Genomic DNA, 12,112 nt, shown 5'->3' on the forward strand with positions numbered 1-12,112 from the left:
ACAAATTGGATGTGTAGTACTTCCCTACACACGACTCACACGTGCGAGTGTGAATCCCCAGGGCGCTCGCACACCCCCTGGACCCTCTGGTCAAGCTAATCTGTAGCGACGTCCGGAGGTCAGCGGAACCCCATAGTGTCATGCACCTCATGAACACCCTCATCTGTGTGCTTTCGCACCTGTGCGCATACGCGCTCATCATACGGTGCGCGTCCGCACTCATCATCTCTAGGGGAAGTAGCCCTATGCTTATGAACATACAATATGCATGAGGTCCCTCTAAATCCATCATAATTTCTCTTCTGACACAACCCTCTAAATTAGAAGAATAATTTTGTAGAAGTTTGAATTTGAAATTAATGTCATGGATTCACATAGGTTGACTTGGATACCAGGAACAAAATCGAACTTTCATTAAGGATAAATTGAGGACACCAACCTAAACTAATAAGGTAAGTGGACTTATTATCGGCATGGTTAGAAGTTGATGTTGTATGATGGCACATGTCCCATGGTTCTGCACGTGTCATATGCTTGATATGTGAAATGTTTATGATATATGTTATGATGTGATGTGTTTAACGATATGTTTGAGATTTGATATGTGAATGATATAGTATATGTTATGGTACAATGCGTTTGACGATATGTTTGAAGTACGATACGTGAATGATATATATATATATATACATATATATGATATGCGAATGATATGATATATGTTATGGTACAATGCGTTTGATGAAATGATATGACTATGATATGTTATGTGAATGATATGATATATGTTATGGTACGATACGTTTGACAATACGACCCATATTGTGATATGCTTTATGATATGATACGTGTACGGTATGACATGATATGTTAGGAGACACGATATGCTTATGATATGATACACGTGACATGATAAGATGTATGATATGAATGACATGCAATAAGATGTTTTGACATGATACACAATCCTGAAATCACATGAAAAGTTATGATAATGATATGATATGATAGGAAGGAAAACGCTAGAGGGGTTGTCATACATGATAATGAAAAATGAAAAATGTTGGAACCTCATGTATCATGGTGTGTTCATGCGTCGGGGGATACCACCTTTTTACAATGGTACAGACGTGTACAGTACGAGACAAGAAAATGATCATTATGGTTATCATAATGTTGCGATGACCAGGAAAAAAAACGATCATTATGTTTATCGTAATGCTGTGACGGTCAAGCAGGGAAACGATCATTATGTTTATCCAAATGCTGCGATGGTCGCTATTCCGAAACGGGTGTCCAGCATTAACAACTACTAGAGAATGTTCGGCCGACAAGAAAGGGGCCCAGGAGGTATGCGAACCGACTAGTGGGTGCATACTCGCACGTGTGGACCGTGTGTAGAACAATAAATATACATCCAATTAGCTCGTTTAGAATAGCCGCCTAAGGAATATAGTCTGATATGATAGGTACTACTCATGCTTGTGTGTGTTTGCATCTAATTCCAATAGTGAAGTCACTTAGTGAGTATTTCTTAAAATACTCAAACTACTTTTATTTAGATAAATACAAGACACTCTTGGTTGACGATAGCATCACAAGTCAAGACTTGACACATACATAAGATACATGTATTTATTTCTTAGACTGAGGTTAGAATATGGTGTTTTTATCTTTAATGTTTATTTGTTTTATTTAGAAATTTGTCATGTCGTTTTAACGACATTTTCGAACACGTCAGTCTATAGCATTATTTTATGTTGAAGTTTTTTTAATTGATTATTTTTGCACAAATGAGTATGTTATATATACGATAGCGACTTTACACAATAAAAAATTTAGAGTCGTTACAGTAAAATAGCCGAAAAGAAACTGTTTATGTCTATAGAACTTTATTAAAGATATAGATTTTGATATAGACATTATTTTTAAGTAATTTATTATTTTATAAAAACATAAGTGGCACTTGACATGAGTTCTTTTTTCATTAAAGTTTAAAAGAGAACCAAGTGCAAAATATATATATATCCTTTTAACTAAATAATTAATCTTATAGTTTGACTAACTAAATATAAAGTGAGGTGATTTGTTATTTATTTATTTATTTATTTATTATTATTATTATTAATATTAAGTATAATCGTTTTGAAATCACTATTTCAAATCTTATCCAAATGTAATAAAGTCAACTTTCAAAAAATAAGAATCTTCTATTCTAGGAAACACGATATCAATTAGTTTTATGTATAAAGTAATATTTTAACAATTTATATATAAAGTAATATTTTAAAATATTTTAACAATAATATTTCTAGGTAATATGTTTCCTTGCCTTCAATGCTAAATATGGGGCTGAGGTTTGTTCATCTTTAATCTTTCCTTACAAACAAATATAGCATTGGTATAGCAATGTTTATCCCAAACTTCAAGCTTCCATGGCTAAGTATGAAGCAAGTGAGATGATTAAGAAGTATCCTAGAAATGGGGATGATATTCAACTAAAATCTTTCATTGCTCGAGATTCAACTCAAGTCAACAATCGAGGCAAGATATCGGAAATCCTAAAACATAACAAGAATGTTGGGCTCAAGCTTATTTCAAATACTCACCCAAAGACATCTAAGTTGCAATTTAGTCGAGGGCAGATGAAGGAGATCTTTAGATATCATGATAGCGACAAGGATGGTTTTCTCAATTTAAGGGAGTTGACAAAGGTTTTTGCTTTTCTAGGCTCAATTATTCCATTTGAGAAAGCTTCCTATTGATGGTGTTAACACATGCGGAAGCAATTTGGATCTTAGGCACTTTAAGAACATTAATTATAGTATATAACTAGCATGTTCATAAGTATTAAAACTTAATTAGTTTAGATACTAACCTTTTGTAGTTCAAACTCCTTTTTCCTCACGAACCGGTTTCGAACCACCACTAGTGTCTTTTCCACTATCCTCCGGCCTTAGAACAGGATTGTGGAATCCGGTGAGTGACTAAACTTGGAAGGGATTTTGTATAGATGAAGAGATATTTGTGAGAGGTTTTTCTCAAGGTTTTCCACCAAGAAGAAGAAGACTTTCCATGTACAATGATCACTCTATTTAAAGAATGATGTTTGCATATTCATGCAAATTTGAGATCACCAAATTTTGACACTTAAAATTCCACTCAAATGTTTGGGATTATGTGGCAAGCATGCATGTTTGAGTTAACCAAATTTTGACACTCAAAATTCCACTCAAACTTGTGGGGTTTATTTGGCAAACATGCAAGTTTGGTTAAACCAAATTTTGACACCTCAAAATTCCACTAACATGATTTTTCCATTAGATGAAAGTCAACATTTTGACTTTCTTCATTTTAATTAGATGAAAGTCAACATTTTGACTTTCTTCATTTTAATTCAACAATTAATTTGAATAATGAATTTCAAATTAAAGTAACATTAAATAATTAATTAAACTATTTAATTAATATTTAATATTAATTCAAATGCCAATCCCAGTCAATTCCGACACATAATTGATTAAGATATTTAAATCTTATTTAAATATCTCAGATTCTCTCTTTTCGTTTATTTCGTAAATAAAATAAAATTGCGGTTAAATATATCGTATATATGTAACGCATATTCCCTAATTTGAATTCGAACACTTCGAACTCACTCGTCACACTGTTCTATGGTTTAGTCCGATATGAGCTAGCAGAGGGACCTAATGGACCTATAGATCATGGGCTCCAACGATTCAAGATTAACCGATTAAACTCATTAACCTGGTTAACCAACATTCGTTAACTACTAGGACACTCCACTATAGCCTAGTAGTTGCACTCCCCTCACTATAGATATATTTCTGTCCATCTGATATAACCATGATTAGTAAGTCGATCCTTCACAGGTTGTTCGTAACTAGAGCTGGGTCAATTTACCGTTTTACCCCTGAAGTTACTTCTTGTTCCTTATGTCTCACTGATCCTCTAATAAACAATTGGTTTGTGGTCCAACCAGTAAACCGAATCCCTCTCAGGCCAATGAGAGGGTGGGGCCCCTTGTTCAAGACCTGGAGTCAGTGCTTAAGGGAACTACCTTTCTTCTATCCCTAAAAGTGGGTAGGAGTGAATTCCGTCTTGCACCCCACGTCCCCAGCCATTCACCCAGTCTTACCCCTGAAATGGGAGGCCTGTTGAGTCGGCGAACTAGAGCCACTCTCACCCATGCAAATCTAAGGATAATTCCGAATAAACAGGAGTTCATGGTTAGCTCAGGATTAAAACCGAGTTACCTAGGTTATCGAATGAAAAGAAAATCAGTCTCAACAGTAAACGACATTATAAAGTGAGAGTGGTTTTCTTCATGGTCCGATCTTATGCAATACTCATTGCATAGGACGCCCCCACTCACATGTCTCCACATGTACAATTTAGTGATCACATTGTTTATATCATATACAAAAGTGAGCCGCATCCATAGTGTCCTCAGAACAAGGTACTCAGCCTTATCCTTATACTATAGATCATTTTGACTATATACTTGAACTTGATCCACTCTTATGTCTCTACATATAATTCAAGTAATCATACTATAGCCAGAGTGTTCTTAGTTTATTGGATTTAGATTAATGATCGTAAAGTTCACTTTTTTCAGTAACAATCTTTACTGAATAAATAACAATAATAACTTTATTGAAAATAGAATATGTTTTTATTTACAAACTATGAGTTTTAGGACATAAAACCCAACACATATGACATGACATATGTTGATGCAAATAAAGTTGGCCTTATTAGCGAGGTTGAACTTGACAAACTCGTTGATTATGCCCATAAATTTATGAAGAAAAATGAGCTTTTAGACTACATTCCTTTGTATTTCATGTATGATACAAAAAAAATATATATATTTGAAATAATAATTTATTTTCTTTTTATTTTAGCAATTTTCACTATAAAATTGTTTGTAACTTTGTTTCTATTGATAACAAAAAAATTTATTTCCTCTTCGACTAATTCTTCTTTTAGTATTTTAGTACTTGGAACGAGGCTTATAATCAAGCAAATCTAAAGAAGTGGTGTAGTGCCCGTTTAGTTTGTACTTAGCCAAAAATCCAAACAAATAATCAGGTAGTGGATAAAATACCATGACTGATGTGTTTCTTTCCAAAGGTGTATGCATTAATTTGATGGTGGATATCCTAAGCACAATTCTGCGGTTAAGAGTAAACATAAATACTTGCACTATGTTGATTATGCTTTCATTTCTTTCAATCGTGCTTGTCTATTCAATTATGCAGAATGTGCTTTGAAAGCTACTTTCTAAATTAACTTTACCCGTTTCCTTGTTCTTGATTGAAAGACATCATTCTCACGTATTAATGACACAAATTTTTATTGTGATTCAATTAGCACATTTTTTTGTAATTTTGTTTCTATTGATAACAAAATCTTCGAGACTTTGCTTAAGTCACTCTAAAAATTACTAAGTGTTACCCGTGTGAGCTGTAGTACACTCTACTTCATCAATTTGTAAGAACCCTAGATTTCTATTAATCTAAAATCGCTACAATCATTTAACCTAAGCTCTTAAGAAAAATTTAACTCTTAAACATCATCGTCAATGCACAACTCCATTGTAAAACATAACATAGTCATTAAAAAACCCTATCATCATGGTCTTACATGTTCGAAAACATAATTTAGAAACAAATTAAAAAAAATAATAACAAATAATTTAAAACATGAAATGCATAACAACCTATTCGAACATAAGTCCAAGAATTAAAAAATGTTACTGGCCTATGCACTTGTCATGATCTCGGATTGCGATGACGTCGTCAGTCGTACAGGTGCGCCTTGCCTTTACCAGAAAATGATGTAGCACACTACTAGAGTATTTTGAAGAATACTCAGTAAGTGACCCCACTATAGGGGTCGTGATATTGCAAACACATGCAAGCCATGCTCTAGGGATCTATCACTAAAAACATCATAGGGGTGGCCTCCAGTCAGAACTAAATTGGATGTTTAGTACTTTTATACACACTTCACACGACCCACACGTGCGAGTGTGAATCCCCAGGCGGTTCGCACCCCCCTTGGACCCATCATAATCGAGCTAACTGTCCGTAGCGACTTCTGAATGTCAGTAGACCCCTGAGTGTCATGTGCGGCGTGATCACCATCATCATCGTAATGTACGCGTCCGTACTCATCATCGTAAAAGGGGGAAGTAGTCCGATGTTTCTATACACAAAGAATGCATGAGGTCTCTATGGTTTCTCATCTTTAAAACGTCTTTATGACACAATCCTAATTCCATCATTATATTACGGTAAGTAATATATGTGCATTAGTCTTTATACTTTCATCATCATTGACATTAACTATGGTTGTGGGTAAATAATGACGGTAAGTAATATATGTGCATTAGTCTTTATACTTTCATCATCATTGACATTAACTATGGTTGTGGGTAACTCTTGTGGCTTGGAGTAGGTCCCTATTGTGTCTCAGTGTCAGGGACCTGAACAAGAGGTTGGGTCATTCCTACTTCGGGTGCTCCTTCTGTAGAATTTTCGGAAGCCAGCCTTGGGCTTGGGCATCTTGTAGCAGTCCCCTTCTTAGGTGCCAAGTCCCTGATAAGAACACAAAATATAGTAAGTTAAGGACAGGATTAGTCTAGGGCCTCACTCCAAGTTTGTTTCCATCCACCATCAGCTCCTAGTTACCTAAAAAAAATGATAAATATGTTATGAGTAAAACTCACTAAGTAGCCTACTTGTAGGCTCTTAATCGTGACCTTGAGTTAGGATATGACTTCTTGTTACATTTTCAAGAACTAAAACTTAGAGGTTATCATGTTGTGCCTCATATATTCGCCCAGAAAACTTTTCCAAAGTAACCCTTAATTTTTTTTTTTCTCCCCATGAGCGCATAAGTGGTGTGGTCATAATTGTTGCATCCTGCTAGCAAATCGTGAGGTAGAACATCTCATTTAGGTGGGAGAAATGGTAGGCCCACCTTAGCATCCTGCGCATGATACATATTGCAGGGCATCTCACCTAAAGAGAAATAGAGGCCTCATGGTTTACCTCGTAATGGGAGACAAATGGTTACTTCAGGTATGGATCCTAGCAAAATGTTAAGCATGTTATTCACCTTTGCTTAGGTGTTTTCTTGGATTTTTGATGAACCTAGGTTTATGCATAACATTTTGGGTTAGGCTTGTAACTCTAAAGGTGTTCCCTAGGAATAGCCTAACGTGATCATGTGTGCGGAGAACCTTATTAGCGATCGAGGGTACATGTGGGCATGGGTACCTCATTTAGTTATTCGAAGAGGTAGAGTCATATGGGTCGTTATGAATGTTTTTCCCATGTCTTGGCTCTACTACTTAAATTTTTGCACTGACTTCCAAACTTCACTCTCTTATCTTACATCCTAAGATAAGGATTCTTACAAAATTTCATAATATTTGGAGGTCATTTAGATCTTAATCGGTAGGTAGTGATCCTTATGGGCATTTTGGTCATTTTACATTATTTCTTGGTTTACCTACTTATCTTTATCCAATGACCATAAAATTAAATATATACCCTCATCATGCTATAATAAGCTTAATATTAAAATTTTGTAGGCAGCCGAGTTCATTTAATAGGTTATTTTAACGTTACTTAAATTCCGAGCAATTTGATTGGTTTAAGACCTTAACTCATGTTCTTTGTGTTTTTCTTTCATATATTTTTAATTTATACTTTTTTTTAGGGTTCATATGAAAATCCAAGAGATTCCTAAACTATTTCTTAAGAAAAGTGCAAGGTGGCTACTTACCTTTCGTCTCGTGTTCCGGACCCTGTTTCTTGAACTTTCAATACTCTTTTTCTTCCGAATCTTCGGTAGAAGCTTCCTTAACAAGTCTAATTTCTGGAATCATTGAGAATTTCTTTAAAACAAACTAGAAAGGAATTCAATTTTATGAAAAACTAAGGAGGTTCAATTTTTGAGTTGACGTAGCCGGTTCAGTTGAACCAGCAACATCATCGTCATCTTCCTCCCGCAAGGGAAGAAGACCCTACGTGGCAATGCTCCTCCGTCTTAAAATGGAGTCCGCCAGCCCATTCCAGAGCGTTTCTCCCTTCGGTTCCTTCATGAAACTTAAACATCTAGCATCGCCACAATTCCAAAGCGTTTCTCCCCTCGATTCGTTCATAATTTATAGATGAATGATCCACCACCATTGAAACGTCTAGCATCGCCACAATTTCATTTTGAGTTTTTTAGATCATTCATCGGAATTATCTACTTCAACTAGGGCCTTACCGACCTTGGTTTTGAATTTTAGGGGTTGAATTTGATGAGCTGTGAGTGTTATAGATCATATCCAATTTTGGAGAAGATCCAACTGCTGAGATTTGAGTTTAGAAAGATTTTGTGTAGATGGTCATGGTGGATAATCTGATTATCCATTCTTTCAGGGGTATTTTGGTAAGTTACCATTTTATATTATTTAAATATTATTTTCTTGAAAAATCCATAATTTTCCCAAAATTTCTTCATTGTTCTTGACAGTTGATGGGTCGAACATCTTCAAAATCTGTAATAGCCCAAAAATAAATAAAGAAATAAAAAAATAAAATTACTATTAAAAAAAATAGTTAAAATAATAATAATAATAAATAAATAAACAAAAAACAACCTTTCCCCCTCTTCTCCACTAACCTCTCATCCCTCCCCACAATTATCTCTCTCCAACCCATCCTTACGCCAGAAAGGAACGCAGAAAGAAAGAGAAAAACAATAATTGTTGAGATTTACTTGAGAGAAAAAAAAAATGAGAAGGGCCTCTACCTAGTCGAGATTCACGGGAGATTTACATGAAGATATTTAATCAATAAGGTATATATTAAATCTTCATTTTCTTTTATCCTATTTTATTTAGAAATCACAACCATTAGATCTTCATTGAATTATTACACTGGTCTAGGTTTGAGTTAGAAACTAAATGTCAATTATTTATACTAGATTCTAGTAAATCACGTCAGTAATATTAGATTAAATTTATGTAGATTAGTAATATTAGATGAAATTTTTATCAGTAGCCAATAGATTAAAGATAGAATGGCCAAGAAAAGTCCTGAATAGGAAACACGGAGATAAAGGAAAGATTTGATAACAAAGATCCACTAGAAATATGGAATAAATGAGAATAGAATTAAAAGGGAACAAATAGAAGAGAAAATTAAGTAATTAAAAACCACAAACTAAATACAAAGAGGTAAATACAAATTAAGGAATTAAAAACCACAAACTAAATACAGAGAGGTAAATACAATACAGATGGTAAATACATAAGGTAAATACAGAGAGTAAATACAAAAGGTAAATACAGAAGGTAAATACAGATGGTAAATACAGAAGGTAAATACAGAAGGTAAATACAGAGAGTAGTAAAGCACACAATAACTTGAAATAGCTGTATCTACTTTCTTATACAACCTTACCCATGAAAAATAAGATTTTTAATAAAAATATAATTATATATATNGATGGTAAATACAGAAGGTAAATACAGAAGGTAAATACAGAGAGTAGTAAAGCACACAATAACTTGAAATAGCTGTATCTACTTTCTTATACAACCTTACCCATGAAAAATAAGATTTTTAATAAAAATATAATTATATATATAATATTTCAAGACTTTTAACAATGGACCAATGTAAATTAGACAAATAATGTTGTAGAGTTCAAACCTGAAACTAATGTCATGGGCTCATATAGGTTGACTCGAATGTCAAAGGACGGAATCGAACTTTCATTAAAGATATATTTGTGACAATGACTTAAGCTAGCTAGGTAAGTGACCTTACTATCAGCATGGTTATATTTGATGTTGACACGTGCCCCGTGGTTCTGCATGTGTCATATATATTGATATGTGTGAATTCTCTGTGGATCGATATGCTTCTTATATGTTATGTATATGTTATAACATGTGAATTGTATGATAATAATTACGGTTCAATCTGTTCAATGATATGTTTGAGATAGGATACGAGAAGGATGCACAAAATGAAATGTAACGATAGCAGTAAAATACGTTCATGAAACGTTAAGGTAGGTTACATACCGGAGTGATATGGATAAGAGAGATTGATGAAAAAATACGGTTAGGTTACAGGCAGAAAGGGATAGATTTGTGATAGATTGATAGAACGATAGTGTTAGAATTGATAGAACGATAGCGTTATGATACATTCTCGTGATGATATGACTAAGGTACGTTCACGTAATGATATGTCTGTGATAGGTATAAGAACGTTAAGGCTATGATAAGTTAGAGAATGATATGACTATAAAGTGTTTACGTTATGACTTTTTTATGATATGATACATTGTGATGCAATATGTCATGGTATGATGTGTATATGATGAAATGTTATGTTAAAAGCATTGAACATTATGTTAAGTCTCTTAAATTGTGTGTATACAGCATCATATGAATGACATGAAACCATGATAAATGGCATGAAATATAACCCCGTTAGAATTATGTATGATTTGAGATGATTTGAGAACTGAAGAATGAGAAACGATATGATATGAATGATGAACGATATCTAAAACGATATGAAAAATGATATGATATGTACATAATGCTAGCGGGGTTGTATTAAAGGATAATGAAAATGGAAAAGTTTTGGGACCTCATGCATTATGCGTGCTCATGTATTTGGGGGGATACCCCTATTCCATCACGAGGGTACGAACGCGTACATCCAATGGCAGGAAAACGATCGTTATGCTTTGCATAGCGCTGCCATGACGGTTACTAGTTCTAACAGGTTCCAGCATAAGGGGCTCCCAGAGTATGCCCACCGGATAAGGAAAGTGGCCCAGCGGTGTGCGAACTAGCTGGTGAGCCCATACTCGCACGTATGGGCTGTGTGTAGAGTATATGGTACACGTTCAAAATTACCCGTTAGGACAGCACCATAGGAAAAACAGAATGAAAGATAGGTCCCATCATCTCATTGCATGTGATTGTTGCATTAACAGTACCGTACGGAAAACAGAATGAAAGATAGGTCCCATAATCTCATTGCATGTGATTGTTGCATTTAACCCTAATAGTTGGGCTTATTGAGTATTTCTTTAAATACTCAAGCCATGTGCTACTACATTTTTCAGGTTAAGGCAAGGCATTCCTGTACGGCTGACGACGGCATCGCAACTCGAGACCATGGCACATGCATAGAGTGTGGTATTTATTTTCTTAAACTTAGGCTAGAATCGGGTCGTTACAAAATCTCACTCAATAAAATGTTAAAACATTCGAGTGTTAGACGAATGTCTACTTTAAATTAGCCGATCTGGGTCTTACATCATCCTACACCTCCCCTCGAACAAAGTACGCCTCCCCCTTAATCGAGGCTTGACTCCTTTTCTTTTGGAGTCATCTGGGTCTTACATCATCCTACACCTCCCCCTTAATCGAGGCTCGACTCCTCTTCTTTTGGAGTCATTTGTTAGACATTTGAGGAACGCCTCCCCCTTAATCGAGGCTCGACTCCTTTTCTTTTGGAGTCATTTGTTAGACATTTGAGGATTTACCAATCTATTGGCACGACTAAGCTTAGGGCATTGCTCTGATACCATGTTAAACGAACACGACTCTCCACAATGGCTTTGGTTTGGGCTTCCCAAAAGGCCTCGTACCAATGTTGAGAGTATTCTTTGTTTATAAACCCATGATCATATCCCTAAATTAGCCAATGTGGGACTTACATCATCAAACACCGAGAAGTTTGATAAAAATTAGAAAATATCATTTTCTCAATTTCTTTTCCAATTTTTCTTGTTTCTTTGTTTTCCAAACTTCATACCACTAATAAAAACTATAAACTACTTTTTTTTTTGGAAGCCTTTGAGTAAAACTTTCGTCCTCGAAAGTTCTAGTCCTCAAACAAGTCAGGTACAAGATTCTCATCTCTTCCTCTCTTTTCCAATTGGTTTCCTCCTTTATGGTTGTTCCATAAGACCTTAACAAGGGCTATCTCCTTATTCCTCAACGACTTGACTTTCCTATCTAGCATTTGCACTAGGTCTTCCTTATATGTTA

The sequence above is a fragment of the Cucurbita pepo genome, chromosome LG01 (assembly GCF_002806865.2).
Source record: "Cucurbita pepo subsp. pepo cultivar mu-cu-16 chromosome LG01, ASM280686v2, whole genome shotgun sequence".
NCBI lineage: Eukaryota > Viridiplantae > Streptophyta > Magnoliopsida > Cucurbitales > Cucurbitaceae > Cucurbita > Cucurbita pepo.